This window comes from Dipodomys merriami, unplaced genomic scaffold, assembly GCF_024711535.1.
Source record: "Dipodomys merriami isolate MVZ:Mamm:240054 unplaced genomic scaffold, mDipMer1.0.p SCAF_165, whole genome shotgun sequence".
NCBI classification, from domain to species: Eukaryota; Metazoa; Chordata; class Mammalia; order Rodentia; family Heteromyidae; genus Dipodomys; species Dipodomys merriami.
This window is the reverse complement of record NW_027202993.1, coordinates 2,148,455-2,170,758: the sequence shown is the minus strand read 5'-3', so window position 1 is coordinate 2,170,758 and position 22,304 is coordinate 2,148,455.

The window sequence follows — 22,304 nt, the reverse complement described above, 5'->3', positions numbered from 1 at the left end:
ACCAGCACAATTATGTTTATTGCAGCATTATTTACCATAGCTGAGATATTGAACCAACCCAGATGCCCCTCAGTAGATGAATGGATCAAGAAAATGTGGTATATATACACAATGGAATTCTATGCCTCCATCAGAAAGAATGACATTGCCCCATTTGTTAGGAAATGGAAAAACTTGGAAAAAATTACATTAAGTGAAGTCAGCCAAGCGCAAAGAAACATAGGTCCCATGATTTCCCTTATTTGCAATATCTAGTATATGTATGAGTCACGCAGGAAAGGTCAGATAATGTGATGTTAGGAAAATGAACCCTTAGATATGCATTTAAATGTTTTTTTTTTCTTTCATGCATTTGTTTCTAACTCATTTATAAGATTGTTTCTTTGTATGTCCGTCCCCCACTGTATATCCCCTGCTTTCACTGTATTTGATGTCGGAATAATTTGTGGAGGAGATGGGGACAAACAAGTCGTTTAAGGATACAGATGGACCTGATGCAACTATGAAAAGTAAAAGTTTTCATGTCAAAAACGAACTTTACCACTTTGGTGGGGGGGGGGGTTATTGTGAGTGGCGAGGTGAGGCTGGGAAGGGATGTGAAGAGTAAACCAAGGAGGAGGCTGCAGTGCTTGATAAGAAATGTACTCATTATCTTGCCCATGTTATTGTAACCCATCTGTACAGTATGTTCACAATAAATAAATAAATAAATACATAAATAAATAAATAAATAAATATGAGAAGAAGATAAAAAGAGAAGAAAATCCTCAAAAGGAACCTAGAAAATACTCAGAATCAAATGAAATTCAAGTACCTTAGCCTGGATGATTATGAGGCAAATTAGGGGACTATAGACCGACAGAAGCACAAGACAGAAATACTGCCATCCTTGCTAACCACAAGTGAGGTCAAGCAGAGATCCTGATGATGCATTAAGAAATGTGGACGTGAAAAATGAGCTGGACCTGATATCAGAATGTATTTGGCTGAAGTACATGTCGATTATAAGCTTTGAAAATTGTCACCAGAAATTCAAAGCAATAGAGAGCGAAGGACAGAGTAGTTAGCAGAGAAGATGGGGTAGTGCTGTCATAGATGAGGCCAAGAAAAGTGAACAGGAAAATATCAGGCTCAAGAAAGAGATTATTACTCTTTAGAAAGAGTTAAAGGGCTACATGCTCTGATAGAATGCTAGGGAAAGGGAAAGGACATTAGGAAGAAAAACAGAAGGGCTAAAAAAACATTTGAAATATCTGTCACAAAATACACTGAAGTGGAAAACTAGAAAGAGAAACTAGTAGAGTAAAAGCCCTGAAAGACTGCTGAGATCTTCTGCATAAATGTAATGCAGAAACATCATGTCCCAATGAAACAGGTGGTTGTGGCAAAAAAAATACCTTGCAATAGCACCTTTGTGAACTTAAGTGAGGAGCTGAAGAGCAAGCAAAGGTGTTGTGAGAAGGAGTAGCAGTTGTCCAGTCAAAGGAACTCTCCTGTGACCCTGCTAAAACAGTTACAGTTTAAGGAGCCCATTGAGAAGGAGAGTGGGGTTTTGAAAGCAAGTTTGAGAGAAAAGGAGGAGAATAAAGGGGAAGAAGTCTCCAAGGTTCAGAGTATTGTAGAGGAGTTAAAGAAACTGGAGACCTTAAGATACAGGGAAACATCAGAGCTGATCAGGTGGCTTGAGAGATCACTCTAAAACAGTGGAATCTTTAGAGCTACTAGTTATTAAAATTACAGGAAGAAGCAAAATCAGTTGTAATAAGTGTGCAAATATTGACACTGACCTTATGAAAAAAGCATACAAGCTCAAGCTTTCTGTCAGTTTACGTGTAGATATTTGCACCCTGGTAAATTGCCCGAGGCCACTACCTAAAACTGTTCTGAAAACCAGTGGGGCCTTAGCGTGACAACACTTAGTAAGGTGTGTAGGCAATTTCCAACAAGTAAATGCTGAAAAGCTGGAACCTATGGAAAGAATTCATATGTGAGGAACCTCAGATGGTGAATTTGCGAAAGTGGACTTCACAGAGGTGAAGCCTGGAAAGTATGGGTATTGGTATTTATTAGTAATAGTGGGCACTTTTTCAGGCTGAGCTGAGGCATGTAATAATTCCTTGATTTGGCTTACCCTTAGCTGTGGGGTCCAAAGATGGCCATGCATTCATGGTCCAAGTTCTCAATTATTAACTAACACTCTAGGAATAAATTGGAAGTTACAATCCATTTGTAGAACTCAGAGTTCAAGGCATTAGAAAGAATGACTATGCCCTCAAAGGAAACTAACTAAATTAAATACAGAGACTGTCCATGGCTAGGTGAGCCTCCTCCACTTTGCTTATCTTCGAGCAAGATGTAGCACTTATGTTAAAGGATTTAATCCCTTTGAAATACTTTAGGTTGGACCACGCCCTTTGGTTCCTAAATTTGGGAAGTCTACATTAACAGAAACGTCTAACTACAATCTGCAGGCTTTACAACATATTCTTTTATGGACCTATCCTTTGGTAACCAAGGCCCACCAGCCACCTAAGAAAAACTCCACCTGAAGGGGAGGGGCAAAGATGGCAATGGAACAGCAGGAAAACACCACAGATCTCCCCAACGAAATACAGAGTTTGGATTTCAATGATCCGTTTCTGCAAGTGACCCACAAAAAAAGGCGATTACTCAGAGAGATACAGAAAGTGAAAAAAGAAAAGGGAAAAACCTACACAGACAGTAAAGTGGGAAGACCCTTCCCCCACCCCTTTTTGGTGATGGGGCTCTCCGCTGAGCAGCTTAAGTGGTGGAACTTTGTGCCAGGTTGCTTAAGTGGCTTGGCTCTGGACCCTCACTGGACCACATACCCCCAAGCATCCCAAGAATCACAGAAGACTCCCAAGGTCCAGTGCCAACCCAGAGAATACAAACGGAAATCTCAGAAGACAGAATCGGCATGAAGATTCCCCTCACCCTCCCTGGCATGGCACATCTGCCTGGCTGGTGCAAGAAGCCCAACCCAGTCAGGAGCAGCAGCAGCTGTCAGCAGGGGCGAATGACCCTAGACTCGCAGTGTGGCACCTCTGTCCTGCTGGTGTAAACAGCCTAGCCTAACCTGGAACAGCAGCAGCAGCTGGCAATAGTGGCAAATCACCCAGACTCTGTGCACAATGCTTCTTGGCACTAGCCCACAGGAACAGCCCAGACCAGCCGGGGGCAGCAGTGATAACTGTGGCAGGGACAGCTGCAGTGAACAACTCCAGACCCATGCCTGTTTATGCCTCTCTATACTGGCCCACATAAGCAATCTGAGGCAGCAGCACTGGTTAACACCTGACTCGTGGTAGGGTGGATCGCCTCTCCATACCGGCTTGCATAACCAGCCCAGCCCAGCCCATGGTGGCAAACGTGGTGAACAACCCCAGACATGATGCAGGGTGTGGTGCTGAACAACCCCAGAATAGCCTCATGAACTTTCCTGCCTGGTCTGGCTTTGAAGCTGAATACACAGATCTGAGCCTCCTGAGTAGTTACAAGTACAGGCATTCACACCAGCAGGTCTAACTCTTGCCAACCCCTTCACTTTTTCTACAATAGATCATTTCTTAGTTCATACAAGGAATTTAAGCAAATACAAGAGGATCGACATAATACCCTGTATTCTATCTGATCATAGTGGAATCAAACTAGTTCTCAATAACAAGACATAAAGCAGAAAAAACTTAAACACATGGAAATTAAACTGCACTAAGTTGAACAATACTTGGGTCACAAAAAAGCTAAAGAAGAAATTAAAAAGTTCTTACAATTCAGTGAAAATGAAGAAACATCACAAAGAAACCTATGGGACCCAATGAAGGCAGTCTTGAGAGGCAAATGTATTGCTCTCAGTGCACATATCAAGAAAACAGAGGCCAAGTAAACAATCTTATGATACAACTAAAATTGGTACAGAAACAAGAAAAAAATTGAACCTAAAGTTGCTAGACAGAAAGAGATAACCAAAATAAGAGGTGAAATTAATGAGATAGCGATTGAGAAAATTATGAATAAAATTAATAAAACAAAAAACTGTTTCTAAGAAAAAAGTCAATAATTCTGATAGACCACTGTCAAGAGTAACTAACAAAATAAGAGAGGAGACCAAAATCGATATTATCAGAGATACCACAGGAAAAATTACAACAAATATCCAAGACAATCATAAGGAAATAATTCCAGATTCTACTCACGAAGGAAGGAAAACCTAGCAGAGATGGATGAATTTCTACAGAAATACAAATTGCTATCCCCCCTTTCCTTTTTGGCCCTGCTTCTCCACTATGTATGGTGGGGGCAGCAGTTCGGTAAATAAACTTCTTTTCCTGCCTTAATAGTGTGTGGTATTCTCTTCATAGGCTACTGAATGAAACCTACCTATTTAATATTACATTTGATGCTGTGACTCAGATGGTGTTTTTGAGTTGGAAATGTTAGAATTTTCTAACCACCCCTTTTCTGTGAACTAAACTGCATTGAGACACCACGCGAGACTTTTCACCAATACCATTGCTGGCCTTCTCATCCACGTCCACACCACTTCTCTTCTCTGGTGAGTGAAACTACTCTCTACGGCTCTCTGTTGCTCAATCCCTGTTCAGATGTGGCAACATGCCAGAGAGCTCCTATGGCCTTTAGCAGAAAGGCTGGTCACCTCTGAACTCGAGAATGCTTGGTTATGGGGTCTTGGCCATTTCTCTCTAGAGCTCTAGGGGAAGCAGGGACATTGCTTCTGCCTGGTCAGCTCTCCTTCCCTCACCAGACTGACTCTCCTACACATTTAACGGGGTGCTACGAGTCATGCCCGAGCCATGAAACCCCTCTAAAATGCCTCATGCGCTTCCTGGATAGCCAGAGCACCTAATTTTTTTAATGCTTTTCTCAGATTTAGACAATTTTTGCCTCTGCAATGGTAAATGGTCAACAGTCTGTTCACTTTCAGAAACTCTTTGCTCTCTGTTAATCATGTCAAACTTTCTATATCTCTCCCTTTCTTTTCTACAACTATTGGTATTGTGCCATGAAGCGTGCAAAATGGCCTGGGTCCAGGGGACCCATTCTAGTTTCCCTCTAAAAGGCTAGCCAAACTAGGCTTGATTTTTTGTTCAGGTTTTCCTTGTATTTTTTTTAGAAATTTGTCATCTTGAGTTCGCCATTTGGCCAAATGGTGGGTGAAGGATTTGGCCCCCTCCAATCTTTACCCGTCCACCAAGCTTTCTTCTCCTTCATCCATCTATTCAAATGTGCCTTGCTAACAAGTTGGTCTTTTTACAGACTCTGGTAACTGAGACCCAACCATCTGATGTGCTTTGTTAGCAAAGATGTCTAAACATTGTCTAAAATTTTAGGATTTGAGTTTTGTCTTTTTTGTTTTGTGTTGTTTAGGCTAGTACTGACTACGTGATTCTAAAATATTGGGCATATCTGTGTTAAGATTCTCCCATCTAACAAGTTTTGTCATTTCAGAATATTTTGTCAATTCTTGATAAGGACCAGTTAAGCTCTACTTATTCTATTTGATCTCTTTGTTTCTTTAATTGGAAATAACAAAGGGTTTTCGTGACAAAGGTTGCAATTCAAATCCAACCCAGGCTGAAAAATCCCTAAGACTCCATCTCCCAACTTACCTGCAAAGAGCCAGGCTGGAAGCTTGTCTCGAGCCTCTTATCTCCAACCAGAAAACACTGCAAGAGTTTTTATAACTCAAAGTGGTAGAGTGCTAGACTTGAGCAGAAGTGCTCAGGGACAGTGCCCAGGAATTAAGTTCAAACCTTCTTGAATACCAACTGGGACAAACCATCCCACCAACGACACTTAGGATTTGGTAAGAAGGAATCAAGGATTTGATTGGACATGAAAAACAGTGGTGGATACATAAAACAGCATTGTCTTAATAATGAGCAGGGCCCACTAATCAAGGTTGCGCCCTGACCTGGCCCACTGGAGTGCATGGGGAATGCCACACAAGTGAGCAGGGCATGCTACTAGAGGGGGTAGGATGTCATCCTCACATGATGAGCTGTGAAGAATTGATTGGGGGACAGGCAGTTTGTGAAGTGATGGTTGAAAACTGTTAGGTAGGAAACCCACTGGAGTGATGGAGGGGTTTAACCTATATATAGGCTGCATGGTCAGAGCAATGGAATTGAAGAAAATCAAGGGAAGACATCAACGAAGGAAGTGGTGAGACAGAAGGAGGGGAAAGACCAGGGAGAAAAGGAATTTGAGGGCGAGCAGGAGGGGAAGGAAGCCAATTGGCCACCAGGCCTAAAGAGAAGAAGGAAGTGATGGAAGGGAAAAAGGGAAATGAAGGAAAGGTCTATAAAGAAGGAAGGAATAAGGGAAAAGGAAAAAGCCTTACCTATTGAAGTTTGGAGAGTGGAGATGGTAATTTGGGGGGTTGGTGTTTTGCAAACCAATTAACTATGATTATTGGACGTCTGAGGTTTGGTGTTTAGGGCTGCGCTGTCACTGAGTGTACAGCACAGGACAAGGTAAATGCAGGCTCATTTCTAGTCTAAATAAAATTATCTTCAATGTGCCTCATTGGATTGCCTTGTGTTTCATGCATTATAAGTGTACAAGTTCAGAAGTTAATAGTCTCAAAGGCCACGATTTTTGTAAAATGTTATGAGGTCAAAATAGGTTTGAAAAACCCAATGGAACAATGATATCACAATGGCAATATGATGTCACAATATTGAGTGATAATAATATTTTCATGTTATACTTAGTTGGTGATGACATAATGGTGATGAGGTCACAGTAGGTTTACGATGTTATAATAAGTCACAATAGGTTTTTTTTTTATTGTGAAAATACTGTAGAGAGGGTTTACCATTATATGGGCAAGATAATGTGTACATTTCTTATCAAGCATTATAGCCTCCTCCTTTGTTTCCTCTTCCTATCCCTTCCCATACTTACCTGGCAGGGGAAATACCACGATCACACAATAGGTTTATGATGTCAGTTATGATGTCAGTTATGATGTCCATTCCCCGGAGAAAGTCATCCCACCCAGGCAGGAAAAACTCTGCCCACAGAGAAGTGACTTTCTTCACCAGGTAAACACAGCCAGAGACTGCCCCTCCCTACAACAGCCTAGACAAACAATTGAAATTCAGTAAACATAAACCCCGAGAAAAGCTCCAAGCTGGGCTCTGTGCGTGTCTCAGGATTTAACCCCTCAGGGAAAAGCTACTGTTTGCTGAAAGACCTCATCCCTAAACAGAACTTAGCCTCATTACAACATCTCCAAACTAGAGGAAACAGCCATCTCCCTCTTTTGTGATACTCCAAGCAGATCTCCCTCCCACGGAACTAGCCTGGGAGGAGGATCAAAAGACATGCCTAACACAAAGCAGTTTCTGCCGGCCCAAACTGACTTAAGAAACCAATCAAGCCATAGGAAAACCAAACACCACAAGCAGACCCAAGACTCCACCAAGAGACTTGTTATGGACACAGAGGAGATACAGGGTCTTCCCATTCAGCCCCCACCAAAAAAATTAAGGAACTCTTCTTTGAAACTTTTCTTAAATTTTTATTTTTAAAAAATATTTTCTGTTAAACTTTTTTCTCATAATTTTTATTTTTGGTGTGTGTGTGTGTGTCTGTGTGTGTGTGTGTGTGTGTGTGTGTGTGTGTGTGTGTGTGTGTATGTATATGTGGGTGTGTTTAATCTCTTTTGACCTTTTGGGCCTTTTTATTGTTTTCATTTTTTTCTCTCTTTTTTTTTTACATTACTTAATTGCTTTTCTGCTCATCCTTATATATACCTGTAGTCAATTATTAGATCTTATCCACCATTGTGTACATACTTAATCCAGAAATTTATTACTCAATTCACAACCAATTAGGCTTAACTTCTTTAAGAGCAGTATCATCTCTTTATGCCTACATAATTATCAAGTAACTAATTTTAATTTTTTCTTATTTTTTTGCTTTAATGTTTCCTTTCTATCCCTCCCCTCCTCTCATCCTATCCTTTTCTTCTCTCAATATCATTTCTTTAAAAGTATGTAATTTTTAAGTGTTTCACTTCTTAAATTTAATTTTTGTTTTTCCAATGTTCTTTTTTTTTATTTCTCTACTGTCATTTTGTCTACTCCTTTTCCCTCTCTGAGATTAGGAATTGGTTAAATTTACTCTCCTTTTACCCCTGCACATCCCTCTAGTCCTATTTGTCCCCACATTTCTCTCTAAAGCTAATAATTTCTGGATTGTCAAATCCTTTTTTGCTGTTTGTAGCCCCTTAATACATAGTTGTTTTATGTTCAATAGATTGTATGTTTTGAATTAGATTGTATCTGCAGCCATTTTGATTGTGCAACCACAGGACTCTGGTTAATGCTTGCCTTAAAATAGTGTTCTAGCACACAATTGGTGTTACTTTCATACCAAATGGGCAGAACAAGCCGAAAAGCACAATAAAAATGGCAAGAACAGGTATCTCAACTCCCACTCTGTTAAGCAGGTGACAGAATTGTTAATGAATAATCCAGAGGAGTTCCATAAAAACCTGTACAAACGATACTGGTAAACATGGTGAATGAAATGATTGAAAACTTGCAAAGGACTCAGTGTGAGCACGATAGGGAGCGAGAGGAGGCAATCAAAATTCATACAGGAATCTTTTAAGCAATAGGAAGCTACTTAAAGATTAATGCAGGAATTTCATAAGCAGGTTGAGAAGAGTCAAAGAGAAATACAGGAGATGCATGAGCAGGCTGATTACAGCCATAGAGAATTACTAGAATTGCGTGAACTTGACTAAACTAATCAAAGAGTAATACAGGAATTATGAGAGCAGGATGAGAATAGACAAAGATCAATAGAGGCATTCATGGAATCCATAAACAGACAGCTGAAAGAAGTGAGGGAGATCACAAATGGAATGCTGAAAGGAGCAAGACAGAAAGAATGGGTGTTCAGGGAAACCATAACCAATCAACTATGTGATTTGAGAAACTGATCACCAAATTAAGGAAGTAAAGAAGTTCATACAAGATCTAAAACAAAGCTCCAACAAAGAATTTGAAGCCATCAAAGCCGACCAATTAGAAGGAAAAGAAATAAAAAACAAAGTAGAAAGTCTTGACAGTAGGTTAGACCATGCAGAAGATTGAATCTCGGGGATTGAAGACAGCCTAGATATTATAGAGAAAGAACATACAACCATCCAAATCAAGTACAAAAAATATGATAGATCTATTCAACATTTGGAAGACACCATCAGAAGGCCTAATCTTAGGATAAAGGGTGTAGAGGAGCACCAAGAGACAGAAGTTAATGTTCTAGAAAATTTATTTAACAGAATTCTAGCAGAGAAATTCCCCAAAATGCAAAAGGATAGGCCTATTCAGATACAAGAAGCTTATGGAACCTCAAATAGACCAGATCAAAACAAGACATCCCACTGTCACATTATAACCTTCACAGGATCAATTCAGACCAAGGAATGGAGCCTTAAAGATCTCAAGGAGAAAAGAACAATCACCTATAAACAGAAACCAATTAGAATCATCCCAGATTTCTCAGCAGAGCCGATTAAAGCAAGAAGAGCCTGGAATGGTGTATGCCATGCGCTAAAGACAAACAACTATCAACCAAGAATACTGTACGCAGCTAAACTCTCCTTCATAACTGGAGGTCAAATAAAAACCTCCCATAGCAAAGAAAAATTGAAACTATAGATCTCCACCAAACTAGCCATAAAAAAGACAAAAGTGTCCTACACATAGGAAACCAACAAGACCACAGTAAAAGCCAAGAAACAGCATCCAAGGGAATAAAATTAGAACTCAACACCAAAAGCCAACAAAGAAAGTCCTGTACTACATGGAGGCTGAACAACACACTGTTGAATCACCAATGAGTCATGGAAGAGATTAGAAAGGAAATGCAAATGTTCATGATATTAAAAAAAATGAACACACAAATTACCAGCTCCTCTGGGACACAGCAAATGCAGTACTCACAGGCAAGTTAATAGCTTTGCGGTCCTACAAGAACAAATTGGAGAGATATGAAACCAACAATTTAATAAGACATCCAAACCTCCTTGAAAAAGAGCAGCAAGATAAACCCCAATCCAGTAGATGGAAAGAAGAATTAAATGAATTAGAAACCAAAAACATCAGAGAAAGAATCAACAAAACAGAGAGTTGTTACTTCGAAAAAATTAACAAAATTGACAGACCCTTAAGCAAACCTTATCAGAAAAAGAAAAAAACTCACCCAAATTTAAAAAAAAAAATCGACTCAGAGATGCAAATGGAAACATCATCACAAAAACAACCAAGATTCAAAAAATGATAAGGGAATACTTTTCAAACCATTATGCAAATAACTTTGAGAACCTGGCAGAAATGCACCTTTTCCTAGCAAATCTTAACATTCTGAAACAAAAAAGATGAGTTAAATCAACTTAACATGCCCATATCAAGCATAGAAATAGAAGCAGCAATGAGTCCTCACATCTAAGAAAATCCTAGGACCAGATGGATTCACAGCGGAAATCTATGAGGCCTTCAAAGTAGAGCTCACACCAATACTCCTCCAACTCTTCAATGAAATTGAAAGAGAAAGTTCATTACAGAATTCATTCTATGGTTCCATCAGAACCCTTATCCCAAAACCAGATAGGGACTCATCAAAGAAAGAAAACTGTAGACCCATTTCTTTGAAGAACAATTATGCAAAACTCCTCAACAAAATTTGGGCCAATCGATGTCAACAATTCATCCAAAAAATCATACACAACGATCAAACAGCATTCATTTCAGGGATGCAAAGCTGGTTCAATATATGCAAATCAATTAATAAAATTCATCACATCAACAAGAGCAAGGATAAGAACCACATGGTTATCTCAATAGATGCAGAAAAAGCACTGACAAAATCCTACATCCCTTTGTGATGAAAGCTCTGTAAAAACTATGAATCCAGTCAACATTCCTCAATACAATAAAGGCTGTATATGACAAACCTACAGCCAGCATTATAGTTAATGCTGAAAAACTAAAGCCATTTCCTCTGAACTCAGGAACAAGACAAGGATGTCCACTCTCTCCACTTCTCTTCAATTTAGTAATAGAATGCCTAGCTACAGTAAAAGACAAGATGCAAACATAAAAGGGCTCCAAATAGGGAAAGATGATGTAAAACTCTCCCTATATTCAGATGACATGATGTTGTATTTAAATAATTCCACCGACTCCACTCCGAAATTATTCATGCTGATTCAAAACGTTGGCAAAGTAGTAGGGGAAAATTAACTATCAAAAATCAATGGCTTTTCTGTATGCCAACAATGAGAAAAGCATGGCTGAAATCAAGAAAGCATTCATAACAACCAATAAAAAATTAAATACCTAGGTATTTTATGAGAGGATCTTTATGATGCAAACTTTAAAAACCTGAAAAAGGAAATAAAAATGGAACTTAGAAAGTGGAAAAACCTCCCATGCTCCTGGATTGGCAGAATCAACATGGTGAAAATGGCAATATTTCCCTAGGCTATCTACAAATTTATGTGATGTATATCAATATTACAAACTCGTTCCTCAAGAAAATAGAATAGGCAATCCAAAAATACATATGGAACAATAAAAGACTCTGAATAGCGTAAAAGATCATTAACAGAAAGAAAAGTGGTGGAGGAATAACAATACCAAATTTTAAACTCTACTACAAAGCCATTGTAATAAAAACAGCTTAGTGCCGGCACAAGAACAGACCTCAGGACCAGTGGAATAGAATTGAAAACCCAGAAATGAAGCCACAGACCTATAGACACCTAGTCTTCCATAAGGGAGCTAAAAAATAGAATGGAAGAAAGAGCCTCGTCTGTAAATGGTGCTGACAAAATTGATTAATCACTTTTAGAAAACTAAAGCTAGATCCATATGTATCACCCTGCACAAGAATCAACTCCAAATGAATGAAAGACCTCAGAGTCAAAGCAGACACCCTGAAAACATTGCAGGACAAACTAGGAGATAATCTATGTGTCATTGGCACAGGCTGAAATTTTCTTAATAGAGACCCAGAAGCACAACAGATCAAAGAAACGTTGGACAAATGGAATTGCATGAAATTACAGAGCTTCTGCATGGCAACGGACAGAGTTAGCAAGATCAATAGAAAGCCCATGGATTGGGACAAGATCTTCACTAGCCATACAACGGACAAGGGTCTCATATCTAAAATATACTTGTAACTCAAAAAATTAAATCCCCCAACAACAAATCCTCAAAGAAACAACTGCCCAATAAATAAGTAGGCTAAAGACTAAAGAGAAACTTTTCTGAAGAGGAAAGAAGGATAGCCAATAGATACATGAAGAAATGCTCGACCTCCCTAGCCATAAAAGAAATGCAAATCTAAACTATATTGAGATACCACCTTATCCCAGTTAGAATGCTATAATGAAGAACTGTAATAACAACAGAAGCTGGACAGGATGTCGGTGGGACTGTAATCTTGTTCAACCACTTTGAAAAGTAGTATGGAGGTTCCTCAAAAGACTACATATAGAGCTCCCCTATGACACAGCAATCCCACATTTGGGCATTTACCAAATGATCACAAACAAGCCCATACTAAAGCTAGCAGCACCACTATGTTTATTGCAGTATTATTTACCATACCCAAGATATGGAACCAACACAGATGCTCCTTAGTAGATGAATGGATTGATAAAAATGTGGCAACAATGCTTGATAAGAAATGTGCTCGTTACCTTGCCCATGTAATTGTAACTCCTCTGTACGGTATTTTACAATAATAAAAAATGTGGTATATATATACAATGGAATTCTATGCCTCCATCAGAAAAAATGGCATTGCCCCATTTGTTAGGAAATGGAAATCCTTGGAAAATATTATATTAAGTGAAGTAATCCAGACCCAAAGAAACATAGGTTCCATGGTTTCCCTTATTTGCAATAACTAGTATTTGTCGGTGATAAACACAAACTCTCAGACAAGTTGATGTTAGGCGAAATGAACACCAAGACAAGGACTCAAATGGTTTTTCTTTCTTGCTGTTTTTTCTAGCATATTTACAAGATGATTTCTTTGTTGCTTTTTATGTCCCTCTCCCATGATATAACCTCTATATTCACTGTATTTGATATTTGTATAATTTGGGGAGGGGAAGGAAAAAACAAATTGGGATACATGTGAACCCATTGCAACAATGACATGTATAAGACATTATGTCGAAAATCGAACTTTACAACTTTGGCCCAGGTGGCGGGAGGGGGGGGGGCAGAAAGGGAGATGGGAAGGGATGGGAAAGGGAAACAAGGGAGGAGGCAACAATGCTTGATAAGAAATGTACTCATTAGTTTGTTCATGTATTGTACACCCTCTGTATATATTTTCACATTAAAAATCATGAAATAATAAAGTAAAAATCCATGCCAATATTTTTTTGCCTGTCGGGGGCTTGAACACTGTGCCTGGGCACTGTCCCTGAGCCCTTCAGCTCAAGGATAACACTGTACCACTTGAGCAACAGTGCCGTTTCTAGTTTTTAAGAGATATATTGGCGATAAGAGTCTCACAGACTTTTCTGCCCACCCTGGCTTTGAACCACTATCCTCAGATCTCAGACTTTTGGGTAGCTAGGATTTCAGGCATGAGCCTCCAAAGCCCAGATTCAAGACAAGTTTAAAAAAACAAGCTTATTGAAACTTCAGGATTTTTCTAATAAGCAATGTTATTTTTCAGCATTAATTTATAACTATGAGTAATTTTTAGATGTAACTAGGAGTTTTTTAATAGAATCAAATATGTTTTACTATTATTCAGTATCTCACAAAACCCACTGTAATTGACTTTCCCCAAAGGCAATTATTACATACTATATTACTCATTATTATTATTACACTATATATTACATATAGTGTGAAGTGAATATAGTTTGGACCATTTCGTATAAATTAGTAGATGTTACTTTAGCAATATAAAATCACAACTGTTAATTTAAATGAAGGAAAGAAGATTTTTGAGTTAAAATGAAATAGAAATGTACAATGTGTCCAAATTGAATAAAAAAATTCTGAGTTTATACAGACAAAAATATTTTCTTTCCACTAAAGACTTTGAAGTAATACCATTGGAAATAGTGAGGCAAGAGGAGGAAGAATTAAAATCATGTCAAACAATGTCTGTTATTCTGTTATCCCCTCCACTATGAAGATCTGCCCATTCCCAGTTGTCACAAAATTTCAAGTGTCTCGCTTAGAATCTATTTGGAATAATTCTAAATCACTGACTATTTTTGTAATTTCTGTTATATGAACTATAATATTGACACAAAACAATTGAAATAAAATGCACACATATATTGAAGTCACCACAACTGGAAAAACAATCAATAAAGTAGAAGTCCCCCAGGAACAAAAACATGTTGTGCCCAGTTTTTTTAAGCACAAAATCCTGAAATACATGTTAACTTGGAGTAGAGCCATAAAGGTAACTGTGTCTCAGAAATATGGTTGCACTGATTTGTAATTAAATTCATCTAGATGAACCTAATATAGCAAATCCCTTGAATGGATCAAATTGTTTAAAACGAATGTGACTTTATGTGGAGTGAGATCTGCACATATTTAAAAGAATAAAATAACAAAATCATGACATACTTAACAAATTCAGAAAAGGAATGAATAAGGCCAATATTATGCAAATTGAGAACGAATTCCTACTGATTTAACAAGAAAAATATGCAAATAATAAAAGCAAACAAAAAAAGTAAACAAAAAAAAAGAGCAGTGTACATGAGTGTATATAGCTTTAAACTACTCCAAATTACACTTTGTAAAAGACTGAATGTGGGTAATCTAAAGGAGAATATCAACATATGATATAAATGAAATTAAGAATCTCATGAAAAGAGAGAAGTATTTTCTGGAAAATAATAGCTTAACAAATGTTAGTGAAAATCTTTCTAGTACTGACAAAATTGCATACTTATTTATTTAGATCCAAAAAAAGACCCCAGTTACTCAAGCTGATGTGAAATTTTGGCAAAGTAGCAGGATACATCTGTAACATTATTATGGATGTTGACTCTGGCATGGAATTCATTTCCTCTTTGATCTGACAAATGAATAAATGAAAGAACATAACTTCTCCAACTAAATATCAAGACGTAATTAAACATATCACCAGAAAAGTCATTATGTAAGCCGTATTGCAGCTGGGGTAAAAGAAAAATCAGTCATAGTGATTCTGTATTTATTGTAAATGTTGATGTTTTTCATAAATTATTTCCTTTACTTTGCATTTTTAAAACATTGTGTTACATGATGTATATCTTGGTAACTAATTTTGGATGCCTCCTTAAATTTTGTTCTGAGTATAATGTCTCTCTTCAGTTCCTAACCCATGAAATGATGTTGATTCCAAAAACATTCTAATAACCACTGTTTATAATACACAAAATCTCATAAGCACGACACCAGTAAGCATTGATTAACATTTTGATACCAGGGTCTCATGACTTATGAGGACAATCTGCATAAGTTACATTGTACCTAGATTCCACAGCCTAAATTTAGCCACTGCTAAAAAATGTTTATATCTTTATTTGTCACCCATCAGAGATTAAATCTGAGTATAAAGCCTAAGGAAAATGATAAAGTAAGAATTTAGATTTTCTGGATATAAAGTAAACAAAATGCAGCATAGAGTATCTCATTGGTTTAAAGTCAACCTATTTCACCAAAACAGTCTAATCATTACCTTACAATGTGTATTATTCTCATGAAGGAAATGGGGAATATGAGAAGAGGACTAACCAAGCACTGTCTTCAAATATATATAATTTGGATTTATCTCTATATTTCGTTATAAACATTTATGATAAAAAAACTGTTTGAATAATTGATTTATAATATATCCTAGTTTCATATACCAAATTACATTCAGAAAATGGGATATAACAATTAACTAAAGAAAGTCCTGGTAGAAAAAATGGCACCTCTATACTATGTGACACCCAATTCTGAGGTGTTTCATTATGCCTCCATTTAATAAATGTGATTGTTTAAAAGTATGGGTATTATAATCTAATTGTTTCCAATTTTATCCGAGAATCATTTATGAACTTCCCATTCAATCATGACATACATCACATTCCATTGGATTCATATGGATAGGAATGAGTTTCTTAGGATCTCCTGCCATTTGGAGGTGGCAGGACCAAGATTCAAACTGTGGGCTCCAGCTCCCAGCACTTCAACCCGAGGATAGAGAACTCACTGGGCTGTTCAAGAACATCAGCAAGACCAATGATTAGGCAGGCACCAGTGGCTCTCAGAAGTCCTCCTTGATACTTACAAGGTTGTAATAGGAAGATCATGGTCAAAGTCACTCAAGGCAGAAAAGTCCTTGAGAGCCTGTCCAACTTCAGGGCTAACAAAGACAGAAGTATAGCCATATGACTCCAGTGTTAGACGGCTAGCCTTAAGTAAAGCAGCTCACGGACTGTGCCCAGATCTTGAGTTCAAGGTCCAGGAGTGTCAACAAACAGACATACACAACAATCTGTGCAGCCATCTGCCTAAAGCAGGTCACCCTCAGCAGCCTTTATTTACATTTTATTATGAGGCCAATGCAGGAACAGTCACAAACCAGGCTAGGGAAGAGAAGATCAGGTTTCTTAGAAGTAACAAGTATTCAGAAAATTAAAATTGGGGGCATAAAATGGTAGCATACTTATGTAAAAACTACCATTAAGAAAAAGACGAGGGGGATGGGAATGTGGATTAATGAGAGAGTGCTTGTCTAGTATGCAAGAAGCCCTGGGTTTGATTCCTCAGTAGCACATTCAAGAAAAAGCCAGAATTGGTCTTGGATGTCAGGAGGAAGGAAGGGAACACTCCCCAGTCATGAGGTCTTCTGCAGTGTGCCAGGACACCAACATGGTCTTCACACAACCACAGAGCAGGAAGACTGTCTCCCACTTCTCAGGCAGCCGAGGGCCCCAGAGTCAACAGGGCAGAGCCAGGTTCTAACTCAGGTGCTTGGAGCCAGAAGAGAGAGGGCCCTGCCTCTCCTTGGACTGGGGATTTGCATTAATGATGTGGAGAATGAAGGAAGGAGAATGGACTGGCAGAGGTAGAAGAAGGGCCTTCAAATCTGACAGATGGAGAGTCAAAAACCCACTCCCTAAGACCAAAGAGCAAGGCTCTCTATTGTTAACCTAAAGATAGCCTGAGATTCCCGTCACCTGAGGGAGGAAGTTTAATTAGTCGTTGTTTGAAAAGGCTGATAAAAGCCTCACCCTGGTGTAACTCTGACAAATATTTCAGTTTTCCCCTCATTGCTGGCCGCGTCTGGAAAGAAGTGGTTTTGCAGCTCACTTCCCTGTTGAGTGTGTACATTCTGCCTCCTAATCCTGTAGGCCTAGGTCTCTTTGCCTAGTCTGGCTTTTGAAACTGTTTTCTGCCTTCAAATGTTGTTACACTGGTGTTCTTCCTGCTAACAAGACTAGGGCTTGGAAGCTGAGAACTTCATTTGAACCCAGGATTGGTCAATGATGTTTATTTCCTGCATTTATAACTCAAGAACTCTAAGAAAATTTAGAGTGCAAGCAAATTCTCATTACCAAGGGAGACACAGGAAGCTCTTGAACATCTGACCTTTCAGTAGTAGAAGTCAGAGTGTCATAGACTTTCCAACCCTGGATGGCTTCATCCTGTGATCCTCAGACTTCAGGCTCCTGAGCTAGGGTGATGGGCATGAGCTACTGGTGCTCTCCTAGGTTCAGAACTGTAATAACTTTTGCATTACAAGTCAACTGCTTATCACAAAGGGCTTGGGCAGCATATTAGGCCTTTCTACATTGGACCTCTCAGAACCATAGAACACAAGGTTATAATGCTAGAGTCTGAGAGGCTGTGCATATGGATGGGCTACACTTGAACCTTGAGCTCTAACTCCAATTCGGGTACACGTGCACAATCATTTTTCCAAAGAATGTTCTAATTAACAAAAAGGAAAAGTACTTTGCTTAACCCTCACTTTTTTTTTCCAGTTTTGTGTCTCAAACTCAAGCCTGAGCACTGTCCTTGAGCCCATCAGCTCAAGGCAAACACTCTACCACTTGACTCACAGCCCCACATGTGGTCTTTTTGTGGTTCATTGGAGATAAGAGTCTAACAGGTTTGCCATGCCTAAGCAGTCTTTGAACTGTGGTCTTCAGATCTCAGCCTCTTGAGAAGCTAAGGTTCCTGTTGTGAGCTACAGGCATCTGGCCTCTTGTTTTTGCCAGACCTGGGGCTTGAACTAAGGGCCTGGGTACTGTCTCTGAGCTCCTTTTTCTCAAGCCTAGCGCTATACCACTTGAGCCACTCCACAGCTTGCGGGTTTTTCTGAGTATGTGGCACTGAGGATTCAAACCTTACCATTCATGCATGCTGAGCCAGCTCTCTACAACTAAGCCACATTTCTAGCCCCACCCTTACAAATTTATTCCTCAACTTGACTATCCCCAAGAAAAGGCTTCTGAGTATAAATCATCTAAAAATTTCCTATAGGAAGGTTCTAAAGAAAAAGAAGACAAAGTTCATACTTGGAAGAGACTCTAAACATGTGAAGACTGTGACAAATGCTTCCATTTAATTATGTATCATGTTTTAACACTTAATAAAATATTAATGAAAAACCAGTCAAGGTCTTAAATTATTGTGTATAAATTTATAATAGATATACAACATGTACTAAATATTATGTTCTAATACTAAATAAAATAAACAATAAGTAAATGAAAAGTAAAAAATAAAATACAAAATCAATAATAAAAATTATAATATGTAATAAACATACATATGTAAATATATATTATATATTACACATATGTAGAAATAGTTTTTCCATTGCAGGGCCTTCATTCAGACGCTGGGAACTCTAGCCTGAATTTTTTTTCTTCAAAGACAGTGAGCTTTGCCTTCACCCATGGTGCAAAATAGTTACCTGGATGGTGAGGTCAAATACCAGCAATGATGGAAATACTGGCCCCAGTTACAAGACAGTGACTTAATTTTTTTTAATGAAAGCAGTTATGTTTATTCAGTTACATACTGAACATTTTTTTAAAACGCGGTGTAGAATTTTGGACATCGATTCAGACACCTTGCTCTTACCCCCAAAATGCTTGTCTGAGCCCTACTTTTTTTCATTTTTTATTGTAAAAATGTTGCACAGAGGGGTTACGTTTAAATGAGCACGGTAATGAGTACATTTCCTATTGAGCATTGTTGCATCCTCCTTTGTTTTCCCCCTACCATTCCTTCCCTCCCGTCTCTACAAGTACTCCCTCTGCCGAGCTCAGTGACTTAATTTTTATTTTTGGATTTCCACTAGGTTTGAACTCACGTAGTGGCAAATCTTCACTTTCCCTCACATTGCTACATATTTACCAGGACCCTAAGTTCAAATCCCAGGTTAGGAAAGAAAACTGGTAGAAATTCAAAACAAGGACTTTATTTCTTATTTAATATGGATAAATAATTAATTAATGTTTTTATGTATTCTTTATTTTGCCAACACAGGGCTTGAACTAAGGTCATGGCAACTCTGACTCATCTTCAATCGCCCTAGAGTGGGGCACCCTCGGACCTATAGTCAATCCAGGGATCCTAGGCCCAGAGGGCTTTCGGGAAGAAAAAAAATGTAGCATATCACAAAAAGTGGCAAGCTGCAGAGGGCTGAGGGTTTTACATTTTTTTTCTTTGCACAGTGACCATCCTGGGTCTGAATAACATGGCTGAAAAGTGGACCTGAACTGCCATACCTGAAGGCTGGCTTGCTATCAGGGAATCCATAGGCCAACCTGTGAACATAGGCCCCGGGTTCAAATCCCAGAACTGACACCTACCAGTGGCAAGAGATCACAAAAAATTCGTTCCTATGCATAGGAATACCAATTGAAAGAGTAGCTCATTCTTCGGTATAGTCTAAAATTGGATGCAATAATCCTAGGACGCTGATTGAATTTAATTAATAGGTTATTATGCATGAAAGGAATACTATTCCTTCAATGGCGATATAATAAATGCTTAAGAGTTGGTAGGAATGTAGTAGGTGCCATTCAATCATAGATAGACGGCTCTGATGCTCCTTACTAATATATATTTATTTGTATACCACACTCTGCCTATACATGCATCACTGTTTTGGCCAAACTTGGGGCTGGATCTCAGCACCTGGGAACCATTTCACAGCTTCATTGCCTAAAGGCTGCCATGCTGACACTCATCCATTCATGAATTGGGCTGGCTAAACCCTGAGTTCAGATCCCAGTACTGCCAAAAATTTAATCTTGGAGTATGAAGCCAAGTGTGACACAGGTTTTCCTTTTCTGTGAGAGTCCTGGGAGTCAGGCATGATGGAGAATATATTTACAAATCTGGATGCTGTGATAGGATGTAAACAATGTAATAAATATTAGAGGGGTCATCAGAGTCAATGAAATAAATGATAAGTCAATGAATAAAACAAGAAATAAAATGAATAACCACACCCAACAAAATATGGACTGACTATGTGTATGGAAGTATAAATCCTATCTTTAAAATGGATATAAGGAGTATGTTTTCCAGCTCTTAGGCTTGAATTCAGGCCTAGGGAACAGGCCTGACTTTCTTGTCTTCAAGCATGCTCAGATTCCCTTCCATCATGGTGCTGCATATATACCCAGACCTTGAGTTCAAATCCCAGACCTGGCAGAAAAAATGTCATGAATTGCAAACCAAGGAACTAAATATATTTTTTTAATTGAGGGCTATTGGAGAAGCCATTGTCCCGCACTACAACATAAGCCTACAGTTCGAATATAGTCATTACACTTCCAGATGGTGGGAGATCCTAAGAAATTCCTTCCCATCCACAGGAATAATGATGGAATGTTATCGATATCACAGTTGAATGACATGCTCATGAATGACACTTGTACACAATTAGACTTCATGATTTCAGTCGGCTGATTGATTTTATTTAATATCTTATGAAACAGTAAAAGAATACTATTTCTCACACTGATTTACTTAATAGTTTATTAAAGATAAAAATAATAACATTAATTAAATGGAGACATAATAAATACCCAAGAATTGGTAGGAATGTAGTCTATATAACTGAACAATTGATAGACATCTCTGGCACTCTGTAAAGATATATATATATAAATTACTGTACTACGATCTGAGTGTCAATCTGTTCTTATTTTGTCAACCCCTGGTGCTTTATCTCAGATCCTGGAAACTGCCTATCAGCTCAATTTGTTCCAGGATGGCATGCTAACACACACACATTCATGAATTTGGCCCTGTGGGCCTTGAGTTCAGATGCCATCATGCCCAAACAATGAATCATGAAGTAAGAAACTGATGGTGACACATGTTTTCTTTTTCTGTGAAAGTCCTGGGTGTCAGGTATAAGTGAAATACATATGCAGATCTATATCCTATTTAATCAATGTAACCAATGTTCTATGTAGCATATTAGTCAATAAAATAAACAGTCAATACATGTTGTGTCTTTGTCTGCCCCCGAAAGATGTATGGGGCCTGGGAATGGTAAGTGTGCCACTCGTCCGTTCTGGGGAGTCAAGTCAAGCAAGAACTCATTTACTACCACACAGAAAGCACCTTTTAAAGGGAAAAACTGTGAGGCATGGAAGGGGAGGGAAAGGAACCCACCAATCACTGTAAAGGTCACACCCTATCATGCGTCTAAGCTTTATGCAATCAGATATTAAGGTAAACAATTGGGCTGTGCCCACTCAAATTCCTCTCAACACCATCTTTGCTGCCCATGTGCCCCACAAACACATGAATAAAACAAAAATTAAATGAATAACTACACTGAATGCAATATGGTGTCAACCTATGTATGTAAATATAAATAATATATTTAAAATGTACACAAATAGGATGTATTCTTGTGCTGGGGATCGATTTCAGACCTAAGGAACAGACATGAATTTCTTGACTTCAAGAAGGTTAGCTTTCCGTTTCCATACAGTGCAACAGAGTTAACCAAACTATGAGTTCCAATCCAGTCCTAGCAGTAAAAATGGCACCTTTATACTATGTGACGCCCAATTCTTAGGTATTTCATTATGCCTCCATTTAATGAATGTGATTGTTTAAATACTTCATGAAATATTGATTAAAATCGATCAGTATCCTATAATATAATTGTGTATAATTTTATCCTAGAATTATTTAAGAGCTGCCCATTCAATCATAACATACATC